Raw genomic sequence first — 24,606 nt, forward strand, 5'->3', positions numbered from 1 at the left:
AACCTTAACTATTCTGCTTCTTGCTTAGCACGGTGGTGCAAGGACCATGTTGGAGTGTCAGTCTGGTGGCTGTGTCCCCACCACCAAGTGCGGAATTTGTTGCAGAGAAGCAGGTTAAATAAACCAGAGACCTGGGAGACTAGGCAGGGGCAGGCCAGCAGACACGTCCCCTCCTGCTTGGCTCTCCCACATCCCCCTAATTTAGATGTTAGCCAAAGTGAAAGTGTTAGTCGCTCAGTTGTGTCCGACTCTTTGTGACCCCTTGGACTGTAGCCCACCAGGCTCCTCTGTCTATGGAATTCTCCAGGCAAGAATACTGGAGTGGGTAGCCATTCCCTTCTCCAGGGAATCTTCCTGACCAGGGATCGAACCCAGGTTACCCACATTGCACATAGATCTTTACCATCTGAACCACCAGAGAAAACCTAATTAGATATTACTTATAATCAAATTGTATGGCATCATAATTTGTGAGACTAAAATTTAATCTAGCTTTTCTTTATTAATTTTATTAATGAATGATATGTCTCCAGCATTATTTTAAGTCTTTTCGTCCATAAAAGTGGAGAATCACACAACTTTTCCTAGAATAATGGTACTATAGAATTTGAAAGTAAAAAGATCTCCAGGGGTATTTAGTTTACCTGCATTTTCTATATTCTAAGGATACTTTTAATAATATTTATATTCATTAATTTCATAATTCAATTAATTCAATAAATACATTGTACATTACAAGGTAATACCCATAATTCTAAGTATGTATGGTCCCAAGTTCCTGAAATTCTCTTTAGAAAAGTTATAGGTAATATTACTTAGATATTAGCTCTTCTGGGTAATATGATATAAAGTTAGATCAATCAAATGTTCTAATCTTACCCTGCACATCTTCCCAGCCCCACTTTTTGAACATAGCAACCTTTTTCATATTGTTTTATATTGTTCAAAGTCAAAGAGGTCAGAAAAAATATCCACAAATTTCAAGAAATTAAATCTCCCTTCTAGAGATGTTTACTAAGCATCAACTTGGTATTCATGATTTTAAAACTCTTGAAAGGTATCACAGAATTAAAATTACCAAGAAAATATTACCAGCAGCACAGTTTTTTCTAAAGCAATACTTTTCATCACCGTTACGTCCAATGAACTTTTATTGTTTTCCATTATGTCTTAAACTCTTACTTTTTAAAATAGTAATTTTCTTTGAATATAAAAAGAGCTTATTGCAATGCAGAGACCTTTACAAAGAACAATACAGTGAACCTTATTATTAGGTATTAGGCCAGAATCTGGACAAATATTATTCTTATACTAAATATAGGTGTGCTTATAAAACCATTACACCTCAGAGATTATAATTTTTACAGACAGTGAACACTCACTATTGAGTACAAGTAGAGTAGGTTATAAATAATAAAACTCATCAATTTCACAGTAGAGTGTAAGATTTCCTTCAATGAATATAAAAAAGTGTTAGTCGCTCAGTCGTGTCCAACGCTATGATCCCATGGACTGCAGCCTGCCAGGCTTCTCTGTCCATGGAATTCTCCAGGCAAGAATACTGGAGTGGGTTGTCATGCCCTCCTCCGGGACATCTTCCTGACCCAAGGATCGAACCTGATCTCCTGAGTTGCAGGCAGATTCTGAACCATTTGAGCCACCAGGGAAGCCCTTCAATGAATATATCAGCAATCAAACATAGAAATGACTTTACCAACAACAGTACTACACTTCGGATGAAGAGAAAAGCAAGTGTGTCCCAAATACCTTAGGGGAAATTTGGTAGCATCACTACAAATGCCAGATATTCACTCTGACATCAGATGCACATATTTGAAACTCATTGGCTTGTGTGACCCCAGTGTTTGCAAATATTTAAGCTGCGCCTGGTAAAGGAATTGCCATAATAATACTTGCCTTGGCCTTAGGAATAGTTCCTGTTTCAGAATGAAAGCATAATAATTTTATTAATAATGTTAATTGACTAAAATGCAAATAGCCAATAGGGGGAGATGGTATCAGCTTAATAATTCTGAAGATCAGAAATTGAGCTTGGCAATGTTGTATAATAAAATGATATGGCACTATCATCAGGTAAAAAAACTCCATTTTCAGGGTAAGGAATACTGTTGGATGACCTGACATTAAAACCACAAATATATATAGTCCATCTAACCTCCTTTTATATTTTTCTTAAATATTTAATTTTGGTGAAAATAATGCTTGCTATTGAGTAGAAAGCATTTAAATATGAAAATACCATATTATGTAATAGTGGTGTTTTAAAAGTATTCCATTGCATTATTTTGTTTTCTCTCACTGTGTTTTCTGCACTTCAATTCTATTTTGTAATTAATGATCACTATTTTCAAGGTTCTTTCATTCTTTTCATTCTTTCTCTATTCTTAAGATCACTGTCCTTTATTTTCAGATATTCTTTCTGGTTTGATGTTAAAATCCACTTTATTTCAGGCAACCAATTGAAGATGAAGTCAAATAAGAAATTTAAAAACCAAAAACCAACCAAACAAAAAATCCATCTCATCAGGAACTCTTGAGCCGGGCAGCCCTCACTTCAGCATGCTATTCATCCTTTCTCAATTTAAGAGAAACTTGTCATTGCAGAGATATTAGGCCTTGCTATTTACACTTTTTATTGCACGCCCCTCTCCCACCCAAGGATAATTAAAACGTAAATATTAAGTAATGCCTGGCAACCCACTCCAGTACACTTGCCTGGAAAATCCCATGGACAGAGGAGCCTGGTAGGCTGCAGTCCATGGGGTTGCTAAGAGTCGGGCACCACTGAGTGACTTCACTTTCACGTTTCACTTTCATGCATTGGAGAAGGAAATGGTAACCCACTCCAGTATTCTTTCCTGGAGAATCCCAGGGACAGAGTAGCCTGGTGGGCTGCCGTCTATGGGGTCACACAGAGTCGGACACGACTGAAGTGACTCAGCGGTAGCAGCAGTAAGAATTATTTCCCTCTGTTAGCATTTTGAATTCTGTAATTTAATAGAATGTGAAGATTAAAAGGTATATGCTACTGCTGCTGCTGCTAAGTTGCTTCAGTCGTGTCCAACTCTGTGAGACCCCATAGACGGCAGCCCACCAGGCTCTGCCGTCCCTGGGAGGGAGAAAGAGATCCAACCACTGCCATGTTTCCTGATGGAACCAGCCTTGTTCTTGTTTTAGTTCAGGGGTATTCTCACAATAATTCTTTGTGCTGAGCTAAATTAAACTAAGTGAATTCCTGTTGTCTGCATCACAGTCAACATTGATTCTTCTCTCTTTTGCCCTACATCTAGTTTACACCCTTCATAATATTTATAAAATTGGAAATGGCCTCACAGCATCTAAATAACCACTGATCAAGCCCACCATCATCTCTGAATTATAACATAGCCTCCTTGTTGCCCTGCTTCTGCCATTGTCATTAAAGCCTATTCTCCAACAGCAGCCAGAGAGATATTTATAAATGCATGACAGATGATGTTATTTCTCTGTTCATAGCTTACAGTGGTTTCCCATCTCACACAGAGCGAAAGAAAAAATGCTTATAGATGCCTACATGCCCTACCTCACCCCTAGTCTTGCCTCCTGAGACCTATCTTCAGCTCTCAACAGCTGTCCCCTTCATTCTTGTGCTCTGGCCTCCTTACTCTTCTAGAAATCTCACCAAAAATGCATCTGCCTCAGTTATTTTCACCTGTTTGCTCTGCCTAGAAATTCCTTCCCCTAGATACCTGCTTGGTTCCCTCTTTCACCAAGAAATGTTGATGAGAGATTTCAAACATCACTTTGAGATGTTTCAGGCTTATTTCAACAATACCCCTGTTCCCTTTATCCTGTAATTATTCTTATAAGAATTATTACTTCCTGATGTAGCACATGTTAATTTATTAGGGTTGTGGTCTGTCATCTCCTACTAGAATAGAAGCTCCATGATGGATATTGACCTTTTTTTTTGTACTGAATCCCTAGAGCTTAAAACAGTAATAGGGACTTAAAAAAGCACTCAATAAATATTTGTTAGGTTAATTAATATATAAAATTAGATATCATAATTATATGATTAGAATCACTAAACTTCACATAGAAAAAGAATGTATGATAATTAGAAAAGGTTAGGAAAAGCAGAATCTTAACATCAAATGGAGAAGCATAATAAAAAATAAAATGTGCATTTAAATCTTCACAATGACATCTTTACCATTATTTGTCTAAAGATACAGTACAACATCAGAAATAAAGAGAAAAGTAGGTTAGAATTAAAAGATCTATCCAACCAGTCCATTCTAAAGGAGATCAGTCCTGGGTGTTCATTGGAAGGACTCATGCTGAAGTTGAAACTCCAATACTTTGGCCACCTCACGCGAAGAGTTGACTCATTGGAAAAGACCCTGATGCTGGGGGGGCGGGGGGATTGGGGGCAGAAGGAGAAGGGGACGACAGAGGATGAGATGGCTGGGTGACATCACCGACTCAATGGACATGAGTTTGGGTAAACTCCAGGAGTTGGTGATGGACAGGGAGGCCTGGCGTGCTGTGATTCATGGGGTCACAAAGAGTCGGACACAAATGAGCGACCGAACTGAACTGAACTGAAATGAAATGAAAAGAAAATGATATTTCCTTCTGGCTTACTTCACTCTGTATAATAGGCTCCAGTTTCATCCACCTCATTAGAACTGATTCAAATGTTTTCTTTTTAATGGCTGAATAATACTCCATTGTGTATATGTACCACAGCTTGCTTATCCATTCATCTGCTGATGGACATCTAGGTTGCTTCCATGTCCTGGCTATTATAAACAGTGCTGTGATGAACATTGGGGTACACGTGTCTCTTTCCCTTCTGGTTTCCTCAGTGTGTATGCCCAGCAGTGGGATTGCTAGATCATAATGCAGTTCTATTTCCAGTTTTTTAAGGAATCTCCACACTGTTCTCCATAGTGGCTGTACTAGTTTGCATTCCCACCAACAGTGTAAGAGGGTTCCCTTTTATCCACACCCTCTCCAGCATTTATTGCTTGTAGACTTTTGGATCGCAGCCATTCTGACTGGTGTGAAATGGTACCTCATAGTGGTTTTGATTTACATTTCTCTGATAATGAGTGATGTTGAGCATCTTTTCATGTGTTTGTTAGTCCTCTGTATGTCTTCTTTGGAGAAATGTCTATTTAGTTCTTTGGCCCATTTTTTGATTGGGTCATTTATTTTTCTGGAGTTGAGCTGTAGGAGTTGCTTGTATATTTTTGAGATTAGTTGTTTGTCAGTTGCTTCATTTGCTATTATTTTGTCCCGTTCTGAAGGCTGTCTTTTCACCTTGCTAATAGTTTCCTTTGATGTGCAGAAGCTTTTAAGGTTAATTAGGTCCCATTTGTTTATTTTTGCTTTTATTTCCAATATTCTGGGAGGTGGGTCATAGAGGATCCTGTTGTGATGTATGTCAGAGAGTGTTTTGCCTATGTTCTCCTAATAACGCATATATATGGAATTTAGAAAGATGGTAACAATAACTCTGTGTACGAGACAGCAAAAGAGACACTGATGTATAGAACAGTCTTATGGACTCTGTGGGAGAGGGAGAGGGTGGGAAGATTTGGGAGAGTGACATTGAAACATGTAAAATATCATGTATGAAACGAGATGCCAGTCAAGGTTCGATGCACGATACTGGATGTTTGGGGCTAGTGCACTGGGACGACCCAGAGGGATGGTATGGGGAGGGAGGAGGGAGGATGGTTCAGGATGGGGAACACATGTATACCTGTGGTGGATTCATTTTGATATTTGGCAAAACTAATATAATTATGTAAAGTTTAAAAATAAAATAAAATTTAAAAAAAAATTAAAAAAAAATAAAACCATTTATTATATAGCAAAATTTAACTAAAATAAGAGACTTCAAAATACACATATAATAATGACTGTCAAGGTCTTTTGCATGTTGATGTATGGCAAAACCAATACAATATTGTAAAGTAAAAAAAAATAATAATAATAAAAATTAAAACAATTAAAAAAAGAAAATGATATTTATTAACTATGATTATTTTAAAATGTAATAGTATAATATTTGCTTTCAATAGAATTTTTATATAAATCTAAGAGAGAAAAATATGAAATGGAAGAAATGTGGGTGCATGACGTAAAATTTATATTAATCAAATATGTTTTCCTAGTTTTATCACTTATTATTTCCTAATTTATAAATAAATTTCAACTTTATTTTATGAATATTTTAAGTGTAAGTAAGCTTGACAGAAATTATGACTAAGAAAATATATATTACAGCATTAGCACACTGTGGCAAAAAATTAATATTTGAGCAAAAAAAAGTATATTGCTTTTCAAATAATTTCCTTAGAAGAAATACATATTGCCAGCAAAAATTAAAACACTGATCCAAGTGAATTGACATATTGCTTCCATGTCTGATTTCTAAGACTGTAATGCTTTTAGTACTTACATGCCTTTGTTTTAAGATACTTGATGCTCAGGTGTGCGTATTAAAAACAGATTCCACTATGTGGTTTAGGATAAATACAAGTGATTATGAGAGACATTCAGTTCAGTTCAGTCGCTCAGTCGTGTCCGACTCTTTGCAACCCCATGAATTGCAGCACTCCAGGCCTCCCTATCAATCACCAACTCCCGGAGTTCACCCAGACCTATGTCCATTGAGTCGGTGATGCCATCCAGCCATCTCATCCTCTGTCGTCCCCTTCTCCTCCTGCCCCCAATCCCTCCCAGCATCAGAGTCTTTTCCAATGAGTCAACTCTTCGCATGAGGTGGCCAGAGTACTGGAGTTTCAACTTTAGCATCATTCCTTCCAAAGAAATCCCAGGGCTGATCTCCTTCAGAATGGACTGGTTGGATCTCCTTGCAGTCCAAGGGACTATCAAGAGTCTTCTCCAACATCACAGTTCAAAAGCATCACTTCTTCGGCACTCAGCTTTCTTCACAGTCCAACTCTCACATCCATACATGACCACAGGAAAAACCATAACCTTGACTAGACAGACCTTTGTTGGCAAAGTAAAATCTGCTTTTGAATATGCTATCTAGGTTGGTCATAACTTTCCTTCCAAGGAGTAAGCGTCTTTTAATTTCATGGCTGCAATCCCCATCTGCAGTGATTTTGGAGCCCCCAAAATAAAGTTTGACACTGTTTCCACTGTTTCCTCATCTATTTCCCATGAAGTGATGGGACCAGATGCCATGATCTTTGTCCTCTGAATGTTGAGCATTAAGCCAACATTTTCACTCTCCACTTTTACTTTCATCAAGAGGTTCTTTAGTTCCTCTTCACTTTCTGCTATAAGGGTGGTGTCATCTGCACATCTGAGGTTATTGATATTTCTCCCAGCAATCTTGATTCCAGCTTGTCCTTCTTCCAGCCCAGCGTTTCTCAAGATGTACTCTGCATATAAGTTAAACAGGGTGACAATACACAGCCTTGACGTACTCCTTTTCCTATTTGGAACCAGTCTGTTGTTCCATGTCCAGTTCTAACTGTTGCTTCCTGACCTGCATATAGGTTTCTCAAGAGGCAGGTCAGGTGGTCTGGTATTCCCATCTCTTTCAGAATTTTCCACAGTTTATTGTGATCCACATAGTCAAAGGCTTTGGCATAGTCAATAAAGCAGAGATAGATGTTTTTCTGGAACTCTCTTGCTTTTTCGATGACCCAGCGGATGTTGGCAATTTGATCTCTGGTTCCTCTGCCTTTTCTAAAACCAGCTTGAACATCTGGAAGTTCATGGTTCACATTATTACACCATTATTCATATATTTTCCAGGTATTGAGAAGAATTCGTAGCAAACAATTCTTCCCTCCCTCCTTTCTCTTTCATTATTTTTTTCTACAATTTTTTGAGGGCTTATAATGTACCAATATGGGCTTCCCAAGGGGTACTAGTGGTAAAGAATCTGCCTGCAATGCAGACCTGGGTTTGATCCCTGGGTCGGGAAGATCCCCTGGAGGAGGGCATGGCAACCCACTCCAGTATTCTTGCCTGGAGAATCCCATGGACAGAAGAGCCTGACAGGATATATGCATGCAACATACCTACACTGGGACAAAAATTCAAAATCCCTGCCCTTAAGACAAACCAACAAATTATCTTTTCTTCTTCCCTTTTTCATTCCTTTCTTTTCTACCTTCCTTTCTTCCTCTCTCTTTTAATAATACAAGTAATACAAGAGTACACCATTCTTCCCCTTCTTCCTTCATCTCTTCCCTTCCTTCCTCCCTTCCTCCCTCCTTTTCTTCCTTCCTTCCACAGGTAATACAGGAATACACACATGTGAAAGATCCAGATGATAAAGAAGTGTAAAGAGTGAAATATAGATGCCTCTCTTTGTCCAGAAGTTGATAAACAAATACTCATTTAAATTTCCATCCATTTACTTACACATGAATGCACAGAAACCATATACATTTTGTTCCTTACATATAAGTATATATAAATTTTTATTCTCTTACTCATATCTTCTTGATTCTTTTAAATAACTACAAAGTATTATACAAAGAAAGTGTAAAACAATTTATCTAACCACTGCCTTATGATGGCTATTTTGAATTTATTTGTTTATTTTGGTTAGACTGTCAGTACTTCAAATGGATGTCTTGAACATTGATTATTCAATACATGTGTAGTGCTTCCAGAAAATAAATTCTTAGAAGAATAATTGGAAAAAATATATTGGTGTTCACATTTTGGTAGATAAACTACCTTCCCAAAAATGGTTAAAATTTTTATTCTAAAAGGAGTCTATTCATGTGCCCATTTCCCACATTCCCACTAACATCTAATAGTTTTGATCTTATTTTAATATGACTAGAAGAAAATATGCTTTGCACTGTTCTAATTTGTTATGTAAATTTTAATAATCTTGTGCACATTTTCTTATGCTAACTAGTCATTTGTATTTTGTATTTTCTGATTTGTCTGGACTTTTTGCCCATTTTTAATTGGGTAGTGTCATTTTTATGGAACATGTAGAGACTCCTCATGTTTTTTGGATATTAATCTTTGTTTATAAAATACCTTACAATTTTTCCTACATTGTATCTTTTCATTTGACATTATGATATATATTAAGATATGTTAACATTTTTATTTATGACTCTGTAGTGTTTAAGAAGGCCATTTCAACACTGAGATTTAATTTTTTTGACTACTATCATTTTTTACTGTGTAGCTCTTCAGTCCATCTGTAATTTATTTCTATGTATGATGGGCAATAGGGCCGAATTAAATGTATTTTCCTAATGGACAGCCAATTGCACTAGCAAGCACTTACTGATTTAGAGTCTGTTCTTCACCACTGATTAGAAATCTACCACTCCATTCTAGACCACAGGCGCTGCCATGATTAGAGGTGGCTACTCACTGGACTAGGAAATTTACATTTGTAGAATTCTAGAGTATGATTTTCCTCATTATCTAAAACTCTTTTCCTTGATTTATTTCAGTTTTTCCAATGAGTATTTTTACCTACTTTAAGCTTAATCTGAAAAATCTAGTTATTACAGACTCACATTTTTTTTTTTTTCCTGTTAGGATATGTCTGGTTACAAAATCACAACACTGTTTATTTTAGGCACTATGTATTTTAGTTACATCTTCACAGAGATATGTTGGTTTGATGGTTCTTTTTATAGAGTACCTAGTATTTTCAGGGTCAAAAACTCAGTTTCTTACTATGCTTTGAAACATTATTCTGTAAATATTGGAAAGGCCTTTGCCTGAAATCTACCTAGAAAGCTAACATTTTAAAAATTAACTCTGCTTTTGTTGTTTTATAATTAATTAAAATTAATATTTTTCTATGAAAAAGGTTAAATTTACATTTACCAAGGCAATTATGATTGAACATCTAATTGTTACATAAAGATTTCCCTTAAACTATAAGTTGGTAGGTATTTCTTAAAGTACTTTGCTTTCAAAATATTATAGATATTTTAGATAATTTTCCAACATGATTTTCAACTATTTCCTATAATCCTACTATCAAAATCTGAAAATATATTTTCCTCAAAGCACATAAATATTCTTATGTTTATGAGAAAATGTTATATGGTTAATAATCATAAGAAAACTACAAAGCAGAATACGAGCCTCTAGTTTATTGTCACTCTTAGTATCTCCAAAGAATTGGTAGTAACTTACAAGTAGACTACTGTGTATTACCTGTTAATGACAGTATAATATATCTTATTTTATACTTTATATGATAGTACATATCTTGTAATACTTTCTAATCCTTACTCTTTAGCAACAAGAAGTTATAAGGAGTGTACTGGATTAGGTTTTATAATCTCACATATTGAATAGTCAGCCTCTTTGTTTCTAATTTGGTTGTAACAAAAAAGAAGTTGCACATATTATTCCAAATATGTATTAAATGCAATCAACTGGAAATTTAAAATAAAGTTATATTACTTTTTCTGTGATTCCTTCTTTAAAAATAATAATTCTTTTTGAAGTTGCAAATCAGATATGTTTATTTTGATAAATTCAGATAATAAAGCATACATAAAGTATAAATGTTATAATTTTTATATGCATGTCATGGGCTTCCCTGGTAGCTGAGCTGGTAAAGAATCCACCTGCAATGCAGGAGACCCCAGTTTGACTCCTGAATCAGGAAGATCCCCTGGAAAAGGGATAGACTACCCACTCTCTGTCTCAGAGGGTAAAGAATCCACCTGCAATGTAGGAGACCTGGGTCTAATTCCTGGGTTGGGAAGATCCCCTTGAGAAGGGAACAACTACCCCCTCCAGTATTCTGGCCTGGAGAATTCCATGGACAGAGGATCCTGGCAGGCTACAGTCCATGGGATCCCAAAGAGTTGGACACAACTGAGTGACCTTCACTTTTACTTTTCATATACATGCATATTCATATAGTCTTACCAGAGATGATTAAAGCTTATATAATTTATAAATTAATATAATGCATTCTTTTACTCCTGGAATTTGTAACTATGTTATTTTATATGGTGAAAGGGACTTTATACATTATTAATATTATGGATTTTAAGGTAGGGAGATTATTTCCAATTTTTCATGTGATCCTAATATAATTACATGAGGACTTAAGAGCAGAGACCATCCTCTTAATTTGAGGTAGAAGAGAGATGAGGATGACAGGAAAGTTAGAATCTATCATGAGAAGGAACGAATGTGTCTTTGCTGGCTGTGATGAGAACCCAGCCAACCAGCCCCTTAATTTCAGACTTCTGAAACCTGAAGCCAAGAAATAGCTGAGCCAATCTAGATGTCTGGCCCACAGAATTGTAAGATAATAAATTTGTGTTGTCACAATGTTATTCATATAATTATTTTAATACTATTATATCATCCTACTCATATATCTATATTATTCCAAGCTCTATAGTTTTATATTTACATTTAAATAATTTTATGTAAAACATATATCCTTTGAATAAAACCAGCAGAAATGCTGCTAAACTTAAGCACTTATTTCAATATGTAGGTTGTGAAGGAATGTTCTGGCTTAGAGGAAGAAGGACAGATTTAGCTTTAGCAATAGGGTCAGTCAGAGATCAGCTGGCATGGGAATTATTACATCACAGTGGTTCCCAAAAGAGAGAAGAATTGATTCTGTGAATGGGGAGCTGAAGGCTGGGTGATTTGTGTTTTATCAAGAGTGGTGGGGAGATGTATGACAAATCCATAGCAAATATTCTTCTCAATGGCAAAAAAAACTGAAAGCCTTTCTTCTCAGATCAGGAATAAGACAGGAGTGCCCACTCTTGCCACTATTACTCAATATAGTTTGGGAAGTCCTAGACAGAGTAATCAGAGAAGAAAAAACAAAAGAGTCTAGATTGGAAAAGAAGAAGTAAAACTCTCATAAAACCCTCACTGTTTGCAGATGACATGATGCTCTATAGATAAAACCCTAAAGATGCCACCAGAAAATTACTAGAGCTAATCAATGAATTTAGTAAAGTTGCAGGATACAAAAATTAATATACAGAAATCCCTAGCATTCCCATACACTAACAATGAAAAGTCAGAAAGAGAAATTAGGGAAACAATATCATTCACCATTGCAACAGAGAATACAATGTCTAGGAATAAACCTACCTAAAGAGACAAAAGACCTGTATACAGAAAACTATAAGACACTGATTAAAGACTTTAAAGATGACACAAACAGATGGAGAGATATATCATGTTCTTGGATTGGAAGAATCAAAATTGTGAAAATGACTATACTACCCAAAGTAATCTATAGATTCAAGGCAATCTCTATCAAATTACCAATGGCATTTTTTTTTTACAGAACTAGAAAAAATTATTTCACAATTTGTATGAAAACCCTGAATAACCAAATAGCCTGAATAGCCAAAGCAATCTTGAGAAATCAAAATGGAGCTGGAGGAATCAACCTTCCTGACTTCAGACTATACTGCAAACCTACAGTCATCAAGACAGTATGGTACTGGTACAACAACAGAAACATAGATCAATAGAACAAGATAGAAAGCCCGTAGATAAACCCATGTACCTGTAGGTACCTTATTTTTGACAAAGGAGGCAAGAATATACAATGAAGAAAAGACAGCCTTTTCAAAAAGTGGTGTTGGAAAACTGGACAGCTATGCGTAAAGAATGAATTTAGAACATTTCCTAACACCATACACAAAAGTAAACTCAAAATGGATTAAATACGTAAATGTATGGCCAGCAACTATAAAACTCTTAGAGGAAAACATAAGCAAAACACTCTTTGACATAAGTCACATTATCATTTTGACCCATCTTCTAGAGTAATGGAAAATAAAACAAAAATAAACAAGTGAGACCTAATTAGACTTAAAAGCTTGTGCACAGCAAAGGAAACTATAAACAAAAAGGAACCCTCAGAATGGGAGAAAATAACTGCAAATTAAATAACTTACATAGGATTAATTTTCAAAGTATATAAGCAGCTTAGGTAGCTCAATATCAGAAAAACAAACCACCCAATCAAAACGTAGTTCAATTCAGTTCAGTTGCTCAATCGTGTCCAACTCTTTGTGACCCCATGAACTGCAGCATGCCAGGCCTCCCTGTCCATCACCAAGTCCCAGAGTCCACCCAAACCCATGTCCATTGAGTTGGTGATGCCATCCAACCATCTCATCCTCTGTCGTCCCCTTCTCCTGCCCTGAATCTTTCCCAGCAGCAGGGTCTTTTCCAATGAGTCAGCTCTTCGCATCAGGTGGCCAAAGTATTGGAGTTTCAGCTTCAACATCAGTCCGTCCAATGGACACTCAGGACTGATCTCCTTTAGGATGGACTGGTTAGATCTCCTTGCAGTCCAAGGGACTCAAGAGTCTTCTCCAACACTACAGTTCAAAAGCATCAATTCTTCATCGCTCAGCCTTCTTCACAGTCCAAGTCTCACATCCATACATGACTACTGGAAAAACCATAGCCTTGACTAGATGGACCTTTGTTGGCAAAATAATGTCTCTGCTTTTGAATATGCTATCTAGGTTGGTCATAACTTTCCTTCCAAGGAGCAAGCCTCTTTTAATTTCATGGCTGCACTCACCATCTGCAGTGATTTTGGAGCCCAAAAAATAAAGTCTCTCACTGTTTGCATAAGAAAAAAAACATTGGTTAGCTCAAGGTTTGAGAAAAGTTAAGTTCAGGTGGAACCAGGTGTCATCATGGTGACACAGAATTCTAAAAGAAACCTTTTAATTTTGTATAGAGAAGGGAAAAAAATCTGAAACTTGTAGTTTGTTTCCTCCTGCCGCTTAAGAGAGATAAAAAACCTCTGACACTTGCAGCCTTTTTCCTCCTTTGGAGACCCCTAGCTTTCCTGCCTGTTACCCTCTCAGTGTGATGGTATGGGGTGGGGGGAAGGTTCAAGAGGGAGGGAACGTGTGTGTACTTGTGGCTGATTCACACTGCTGTGTGGAAAAAGCCAACGTAATATTGTAAAGCAATTATCCTTCAATCCAAAATTTAAAAAAATAAAAATTATGGGGAGAAATAGGGGCCAAAACACATAGGTTTACAGTGGAAAATTTTCAGTCCTTTGTGGTCTCTTAACTACATTCCATTTGTCAAGTACTAATGAGATACTCCTTCTGAGTTCATTTCACACATATTTAAAGCACATCTCCATAAACAGGAAACTTTTTGTACTTATTTTAAATATTTGTGATAGAACACTTCCTAAATGGTAACGCCAGCTTCCTAAAAGGATTTTTTTCTTAAGGAAAAGAAAAATGAAAACTATTGATTAAATTTAAATGACCTACAATAATAAAACCCTTTATTTATAGGTTTAAAATGGCAAAAAAAAAAAAAAGAAAGAAAGAAAGAAAAATTGATCCATACTTCAGGAAATTCTGCAGATGGGTTTTATTTTTTAAATTACTTTTAAAATAAAAAACAATAGAATTGAATTTTTAAAAATATTTTAATTGAAAAAAATTAAGTTTTAAAAATTTTAAATTATTTTTTCATATTTTGTATTTCTACCTGTACTGTCTATCTACCATTACTTGTTCCTTACTTTTTCTATGTCCCTCTTTTTGGTAATTATTATATATACTACAACAAAAGAATATACTATCAAACTCAGAGGGTATAAATTATTGTTGAGCAAATTCCTATTACCACTTCTCCCCAATCTCACACTTTGAAGGTAATGACTTCTAATATTTTGCTGTGCAACCTTCCAGCTATATACATTAATATTTAAATATATATTGGTTAAAGTAGAAAAAGCACGACTACACAGACACACACACATGCCCACACCCCACATACATATCTAAGTGCATATGGGTGTTTTAAATACAAATACAATATATAATTCATATAATTATTCATTAAGAATAATGTAATAAATGCAGGAATTTTTCCTGCGTTGCTGCACAGAGATTTTTAATTATTTAGCAGTTTTATTTGCATTATAAGCATACCTGTATCTAGAAGCCTGGTTTCATTTTCTAATTTAGTCTGGCTTTGTAAATCAAAAAATCTCACTTGTTAGAGCTCTGCTGTATTTTACTAATTGGATGCAGTGATTACCTAAAACATTTTCCTGTGAATAAATTGACTGAGACTTTCGAATTTATCTCAAATGTCACCTCCTCATGCCAACCATCACTAACCATTATCTATAAAGTTGTACTTCCCAGCACACACTCCCACCTCTATCACTCTGTGTATTTCCTTTATGGTGGGCACAATATGAAATTATCATGTTTTTGCTTCCTTATTGTCACTAAATATTTATTAATCAAAATGCTTATCTGTCCTGTTTTTGCTCTGTTTTCCAATATTTGTATTTAGACACATTGTTGACACATAATAGATATTCAGTAAATATTAACTGAAGTGATTGAATGAACAGGTGGATGGATGGGCAGATGGATGGCTGAGTATCTATTGTATAACCTTTACTCACAAACTTTCCCTTTATCTGTTCTCTCACATTGCAGAATGTTGAGAATGCCAGGTTAGTGCACTCTAAGAAAATGACCAGCGATGAATACAAACTAAAGGATCTGGACTCCTAGGAGTAATTTCATGAAAGATAAAATAAGAATGAGCTGAAGCTTGCAAAAAATTGTTAAGAATAACATAAAGGTTTTCAGAATCATTTTCAGAGCAGACTCACAACAATAAAAGCCACAGTTTAATTTATTGGGAGTGCATGGGGCAATGTTATGAGGTGATAGAAAAAGTGAAAAGTCTCAGCTTCTATTTTGTTTCAATTTGTTTTCTGACAGAATGAAAGAGCATTAGACTGGAGGGGATAGAGCAAATATGGTCATGAAAAAACTGAACTTTAAAAAAAAAAAGAAAAGAACAAAGAGGAAGAGAATACTCAGAATGAGTTGTGGTACAAGACTAAAGATGGGGTCCTGATAGGATTCCCTAAAATTCAATTTTGATACTAGGACATGGATGTAGATAATTGATTTGAAAGTGATAATTATCAAGGGAAGAACAACTAGGAAAGGATAGGTGAGGAAGACATAAAGGCAATGAAAGTCCTATTAATGAGGAGCTTAAAATGTACCTGTACTCACACCCAATCTACCAGACTATCTGGGGTTGAGAGCAAAGCATCACTCATTTTAAAAATTCCCCAGGTGATTCTAATACACAGCCAAGTTTGAAAGCCAGTGTTCCAAACCTTACTATGTAAAATGTGTTCCTTCAAGCAGTAGCAGCAACATCAGCAGATGGAAGATACTGAAAACACAGAATTTGGAGTCTAGCCCCAGAGCTGCAGAATCAGAATCTTAACTTTAACAGGATTATCCCAGTCACATGAATACTCAAGTCTGAGAAACATTCAGTACTGCACAAAGGAATCATGTATGGAGCTTGAAAAGTGCTAATACCCCAAACTAAAAAGTAAAGTCCAAAAATATTGATTCTTTTGGTCTGGGATGCTATCTGGGTTTCAGGCTTTTTACAGTCTCCTTTTGCTGATTGAATTGTACAACAGGGTTTGATAAAAAAAAAAATCACTGTTATAGATAATTTCTTTTGGAGTTGCATTTTAAAAGATATTTATAGATTTTCCTTATAGTATCTCATTGGCTAGGCTCCTATTAAAATTATGTTAACATTACACATTACACTTTTTTTTATTCTTTATTTTCTCAGTCATCTCTGAATACTGTTCCTTTCTCTTTTATTTGTGCTCCTGTACTTTCTCATCTCTCTCTCTCTCTCTCTCTCTTTTTTTTTTTTTACTCAGTTGCTGCATCATTGTTTGATGTCTCTACCAGAGATGCTATGTACAACTAATTCAGACTTTTCCATCTTAGCTGCTGTTTAGAATCACGTGGGAAAAGTTTCAAACAAAAATGATGTCCAGGTGCTATGCCAGAGTCTTGTAGTAGATTTAGTCTTGTCCAAATTGTCTGAAAGACATTCGGTCCATGCCAAAAAGTCATTGCTATTTGATCATATTTTGGCCTGTCCAAAGCATCCATGGGGACATTTGGTCCATGCCAAAAGATACTTGATATTTGATCTCATCTAAAACCTTTTTGGCATGGATCAAACATGCTCATGGACATTTTGTAAATAACTAGCTATCAGGGACCTTTAAGCATGGACCAAATGTCTTATGGATGTTTTGGATAGGATCTGCTCACCCCATGGAGAGTCTGATTTAATGATCTATGATAGGTGCAGCAATGGTGTTTTTTGCTGTTTGTTTGAAAGCTCTGCTGAAGGTTTGAATGTGTACCTAGGCTTGAAATGCTCTGAACTTATTTATCTTATCTATAAACATGAGTAAATGATCATGGAACCCCTGTTAAATAAGCCCAATAGTTTTGTCTGTGTGTTTTTTTCATTTTATTGTTTAGCATGATAACCTTACATTGTTATAATATTTAATATATAATTAGTAAAAAAAAAACAAACTGTGGAATAAAGTCTCCCTAAAACCTATTAATTTTTATAACACCCCTGATTTACATATATTAACTTGTTGAGGATGAGGTTAAGTGGCTGGACGAAGATCATTAGGAATTTATAGTGGTTAAAATAAGATGGATCAAGTCGTCACTACTAATGCTTTTCTGAGTTAAGAAATTTTGAGTGGTTAACACTTGTCCCACGTGCTCCCAGGGCACCTTTCATGTGTGTCCTGCTAAAACATACACAATCCAAAGGTATCAAATGCTAGAGTGGTTCTAAATTTGAGTACTATTAAAATTCCTGGATTTTCATCAAGGTGCTTCCCATCCAGGGACAGAAGATAGAGTCCTCTCCTTGCTGTGAGAAGTTCCACTGAAGTTGTTTTTCCAATTTTCCAAATAAAAGATATTAATAAAAAATTCTATTTTCTAATATTCAAAGTAGTGTCACCATGATCTATTAAACAGGTATAATGCCTATGATTGATTGTGATGTGATGAATTATTTATAGACCAGTTACTTGACCTATAGGAGATGCTCACTATGGTAATCCTTATTATCAGTATGGATTATCTTATAAATAACACCTAAAAAGGGGCAGTACTATGTGTACTACTAATGATATTAATGAATATGGTATTCATGTATGCTTCTAGACATTTTAAATTTATTCATGTGACAAAATGAGCCTAAAAGTTCCCCAAAGTGAAAATTGTGAAAACCTGGTCCCACACAATATGAGTTAGCATTGGTCTCATTGGTTCTGTGATGAAACATGTCTAGGAAACACTAGGTTGAACAACTGTTAACAAACTTCACTATAACGGGCTTGAAAAATTGATGCTTTTGAACTGTGGTGTTGGAGAAGACTCTTGAGAGTCCCTTGGGCTGCAAGGAGATCAAACCAGTCCATCCTAAAGGAAATCAGTCCTGAATATTCATTGGAAGGACTGATGCTGAAGGTGAAACTCCAATACTTTGGCCACCTAACGCGAAGAACTGACTCTTTGGAAAAGACTCTAATTCTGGGAAAGATTGAAGGCAGAAGAAGAAGGGGATGACAGAGGATGAGATGGTCGTATGGCATCACTGACTCAATGGGCATGAGTTTGAGCAAGCTCCAGGAGTTAGTGATGGACAGGGAAGCCTGGCATGCTGCAGTCCATGGGGTCACAAAGAGTCATACAAGACTGAGGAACTGAACTGATAAGGGAACTATTCATTGCATTAAATGTGTTCTTACTGAACAGGAATGTACTTAGAAGGTTATAAGACACAACAGGTCACAACTTATCTGAGCATTTTGAACACTTTTAAAATTATGAAGTCTATATTGCTTGGAGCACATTTTAGACATGCCCAGTTAAACTATTAATTTTGTACCACAACAAGTTAGTCTCTTGCACAACTGACTTTCCTAAAATGTGCTTTAATGTCACATGTACAGATTCTGTACATTTACACATGTCACAAGTAAGACAGTAGGCATTGAGAGAGGGCATCAGAGGACAGACAGACTGAAACCACAATCACAATTAGCCAGTCTGATCACATGGACAACAGCCTTGTCTAACTCAATGAAGCTAAGCCATGCCTTGTGGGGCCACCCAAGACAGACGGGCCATGGTGGAGAGGTCTGACAGAATGTGGTCCACTGGAGAAGGGAATGGCAAACCACTTCAGTATTCTTGCCTTGAGAACCCCATGAACAGTATGAAAAGGCAAAAAGATAGGACACTGAAAGATGAACACCCCAGGTCGGTAGGTGCCCAATATGCTACTGGAGATCAGTGGAGAAATAACTCCAGAAAGAATGAAGGGATAGAGCCAAAGCAAAAACAACACCAAGTGGTGGATGTGATTGGTGCAAGCAAGGTTCAATGATGTAAAGAGCAATACTTCATAGGAACATGGAATGTTAGGTCCACAAATCAAGGCAAATTGGAAGTGGTTAACAAGGCGATGACAAGAGGGAACATCGACATTCTAGGAATCAGCAGACTAAGATGGACTGGAATGGATGAATATAACACAGATGACCATTATATCTACTACTGTGGGCAGAAACCCCTTAAAAGAAATGGAGTAGCCATCATAGTCAACAAAAGAGTCTGAAATGCAGTAGTTGGATGCAATCTGAAAAACGACAGAATGATCTTTGTTCGTTTCAAAGGCAAACCATTCAATATCACGGTAATCCAAGTCTATGTCCCAACCAGTAACACTGAAGAAGCTGAAGTTGAAAGGTTCTATGAAGACCTACAAGACGTTTTAGAAATAACACCCAAAAAAGATGTCCTTTTCACTATAGGAGACTGGAATGCAAAAGTAGGAAGTCAAGAAACACCTGGAGTAACAGGCAAATTTGGCCTTAGAGTACAGAATGAAGGAGGGCAAAGGTTAATATAGTTCTGCCAATAGAACGCACTGGTCATAGCAAACACACTCTTCCAACAACACAAGAGAAGACTCTACACATGGACATCACCAGATAGTCGATACCAAAATCAGATTGATTATATTCTTTGCAGCCAAAGATGGAGAAGCTCTATACTGTCAGCAAAAATAAGACCAGGAACTGACTGTGGCTCAGATCATGAACTCATTACTGCCAAATTCAGACTGAAATTGAAGAAAGTGGAGAAAACCACTAGACCATTCAGGTATGACCTAAATCAAATCCCTTATGACTATACAGTGGAAGTGAGAAATAGATTTAAGGGGCTAGATCTGATAGACAGAGTGTCTGTGAGCTATGGATAGAGGCTTGTGAATTGTACAGGAGATAGGAATCAAGACCATCCTCAAGAAAAGGAAATGCAAAAAAGCAAAATGGCTGTCTGAGGAGGCCTTACAAATAGCTGTGAGAAGAAGAGAAGTGAAAAACAAAGGAGAAAAGGAAAGATATACCCGTTTGAATGCAGAGTTCCAAAGAATAGCAAGAAGATATTAGAAACCCTTCCTCGGTGATCAATGCAAAGAAATAGAGGAAAACAATAGAATGGGAAAGACTAGAGATCTCTTCAAGAAAATTAGAGATACTAAAGGAACATTTCATGCAAAGATGGGCTCAATAAAGGACTGAAATGGTAGGGACCTAATAGAAGCAGAAGATATTAAGAAGTGGTGGCAAGAATACACAGAAGAACTGTACAAAAAAGATCTTCATGACCCAGATAATCATGATTTTGTGATCACTCACCTAGAGCCAGAAATCCGGGAATGTGAAGTCAAGTGGTCCTTAGGAAGCATCACTATGAACAAAGCTCATGGAGGTGATAGAATTCTAGTTGAGCTATTTCAAATCCTGAAAGATGGTGCTGTGAAAGTGCTGCACTCAATATGCCAGCAAATTTGGAAACTCAGCAGTGGCCACAGAACTGGAAAAGGTCAGTTTTCATTCCAATCCCAAAGAAAGGCAATGCCAAAGAATGCTCAAACTACTGCACAATTGCACTCATCTCACACACTAGTAAAGTAATGCTCAAAATTCTCCAAGCCAGGCTTCAGCACTATGTGAACCATGAACTTCCAGATGTTAAAGCTTGTTTTAGAAAAGGCAGAGGAACCAGAGATCAAATTGCCAACATCCGCTGGATCATGGAAAAAGCAAGAGAGTTCCAGAAAAACATCTATTTCTGCTTTATTGACTATGCCAAAGCCTTTGGCTGTGTGGATCACAATAAACTGTGGAAAATTCTGAAAGAGATGGGAATACCAGACCACCTTACATGCCTCTTGAAAATCTGTATGCAGGTCAGGAAGCAACAGCTAGAACTGGACATGGAACAACAGACTGGTTCCAAATAGGAAAAGGAGTATGTCAAGGCTGTATATTATCACCCTACTTATTTAACTTATATGCAGAGTACATCATGAGAAACGCTGGGCTGGAGGAAGCGCAAGCTGGAATCAAGATTGCCGGGAGAAATGCCAATAACCTCAGATATGCAGATGACACCACCCTTATGGCAGAAAATGAAGAAGAACTAAAGAGCCTCTTGATGAAAGTGAAATAGAGTGAAAAATTTGGCTTAAAGCTCAACTTTCCGAAAACTAAGATCATGGCATCTGGCCCCATCACTTCATGGCAAATAGATGGGGCAACAGTGGAAACAGTGTCAGACTTTATTTTTCGGGGCTCCAAAATCACTGCAGTTGATGATTGCAGCCATGTAATTAGAAGACGCTTATTCCTGGGAAGGAAAGTTATGACCAACCTAGATAGCATATTCAAAAGCAGAGACATTACTTTGCCAACAAAGGTCTGTCTAGTCAAAGCTATGGTTTTTCCAGTGGTCAAGTATGGATGTGAGAGTTGGACTATAAAGAAAGCTGAGCACTGAAGAATTGATACTTTTGAACTGTGGTGTTGGAGAAGACTCTTGAGAGTCCCTTGGACTGCAAGGAGATCCAACCAGTCCATCCTAAAGGAGATCAGTCCTGAGTGTTCACTGGAAGGACTGATGCTAAAGCTGAAATTCCAATACTTTGGCCACCTGATGCGAAGAGCTGACTCATTGGAGAAGATCCTGATGCTGGGAAAGATTGAGGGCAGGAGGAGAAGGGGACAACAGAGTCTGAGATGGTTGGATGGCATCACTGACTCAGTGGACATGGGTTTGGGTGGACTCCGGGATTTGGTGATGCACAGGGAGGCCTGGCATGCTGCAGTTCATGGGTTCGCAAAGAGTCAGACATGACTGAGCAACTGAACTGAACTGAACTGAACTGAACAGATTCTTTATAATTAATGATAAAAAAGACTGCTATGGTATATACTTTTTACGTTGCTATTCAATATTATTGTAGTCAATGTACTCTTTATCATAAAATGCTTTGTAGATATAGCTCTGTTGAGAACTTTTAGGACTTTAGATCCAGTAATACTTTTAAGTCCAGTGAATAATTGGTAAGTTTGTCGATTCTGATTATAAGAACTATGTCACTATGTCATATTTGGTTTTCCTTATCCAAATGTCAAGAGTTAAATTTTATATACATTCATAGCAAATCAAATAAGTTCTCATATTTCAAATATTTTTATTATTCTTTTCCTTGGAGAAAATATTCAGAGTATATTCTTTTGTTTTATAGAGGTTTTGCTTGAAGCCCCCTCGAATCATTTAAGAGAGCTCTGGCATAGAAGTAAACTTTATAAATGGAATTCACTGTCTCTTATCCATTTTTCATGCTTTTCCTAGACTATCTGTAATTACACCCAGGCTTTAGTCACTCTGTGGTTTTCATTCCAAGTCTCAGCATGAGCCATTGTTTTTTTCTCCTTAGGAAATCTTGCCATTTGAGTAGGAAAATGACTCCTTTCCAGCCATATTTATCAAAAAAAAAAAAAAAAAAAAATCTCGTCTTTCTCTCTCTTCCATTTTGCATGAAATAAATTTCCAGTGACAAAAAGCCCTCTATATCAATACCATTAGAAATCAAATGGTGGTTACAACCTACTGTCCGTAATACTTTACTGAACATTTATAGTTGTTATATGAACTTTTTCTCGGGTTAATTGTAGTTTCTATCTATGATCTCCTGAGATTTCCTATTGATTATGTGCCCCTGTCATGTTTTTAAGGACTGAAAAACTGAAAAACATCCTCTTTGCCCTCATACCCATTATTGTCTTTCCTCTGATCTGTCTTGCACTAGCTGATACTGACCCTGAAAACTACATTTCCCAGGTTCCCTTGACAAAATGATTTCTGTTAGACTCGACCAATTTGGAAGAAAGGAGGGAGAAAGAAGTCAGAGTATTTACACCGTCTCTATCTGATTAAGCAGTGTCTCCATGAAGTTGTTGCTTCTGTAACATGTTTCCTTTGTGATTCCAACTTTTAGAGAAAAGATTTTCATTCATGGTTTTAGTTCATACCTGTCAGCCCAGCTGTGTTACTTTAACAGCATTTCTTAATCTTACGTTTTTATTTTTTATTTACAAAAATATTCTGGCTTCATTTAGATATAATTTACACATAACATTGTGAATATGTAAGGTATATAATGTGATGATTTGATATACAAATATGTTGCAAAATGATTACCAAAATATGGTACATATCCATTACCCTAAAATTTATCGTGAGTGTGTGTGTGTGTTTTAAGAACTTCTAAGATATATTCTCTTAAAAACTTTCAAGTACACAATATGGTATTGCTAAATATAATCATCGTGCTAAATGTAAGATCTCTAGAAATTATTCATCTTAATCACTGAAAGCGTGACCACCTTCATGCGTTTCCCTCATGCTTCCCTGGTGACTCACCAGTGAAGAACCTGCCTGCCAATGCAGGAGAGGAGAGTTCAATCACTGGGTCAGGAAGATCCCCTGGAGAAGGAAATGGCTACCCACTCCAGTATTCCTGCCTGGAAAATCCCATGGACAGAGGAGCCTGGTGGGCTACAGTCCATGGGGTCACAAGAGTAGGACACAACTTAACGACTAAACCGGCACTACTGTCTATTTGATATGAGACATCGATTTTCTGACCATATGGTAGTTCTATTTTTAATTTTTTGAGGAACCTCGAAAAATATACTGTTTTCCATAGAGGCTGTAACAGTTTACCTCTCATCAAAAATGCATAAGTGTTCCCTTTTTCACATCCTTGCTAGAACTTATTACCTTTTATATTCTTGCTAAGAGTCATTTTAACAGGTATGAGGGGATATCTCATTGTGGTTTTCACTTACATTTTCTTGATGATTTGTAGTGATATTGAGCACTTTTCAGGTATCTTTTGGCTATTTACATATCTTCTTTGAAAAAAAAAATCTATTCAGGTACTTTGCCCATTTTAAAATTGGATAATGATGATTTTGCTATTCAGTTGTATGAATTCTTTATATTTTTTTGATATTGACCTTTTATCAGAGTCCGTCTGCAATGCAGGGGACCCCGGTTCAATTCCTGGGTGGGGAAGATCTGCTGGAGAGGGGAGAGGCTACACACTCCGGTATTCTGGGGCTTCCCTGGTGGCTCAGCTGGTAAAGAATGCAATGCAGGAGACCTGGGTTTGATCCTTGGATTGGGAAGATCCCCTGGAGAAGGGAAAGGCTACCTACTCCAGTATTCTGGCCTAGAGAATTCCATGGACTGTATAGTCCATGGGGTTGCAAAAAGTCAGACATGACTGAGCGACTTTCAC

Source organism: Bos grunniens, chromosome X (assembly GCF_055505025.1).
Source record: "Bos grunniens cultivar Pamir isolate PY7600 chromosome X, Bosgru_T2T1.0, whole genome shotgun sequence".
In the NCBI taxonomy this organism is placed as follows: Eukaryota; Metazoa; Chordata; class Mammalia; order Artiodactyla; family Bovidae; genus Bos; species Bos grunniens.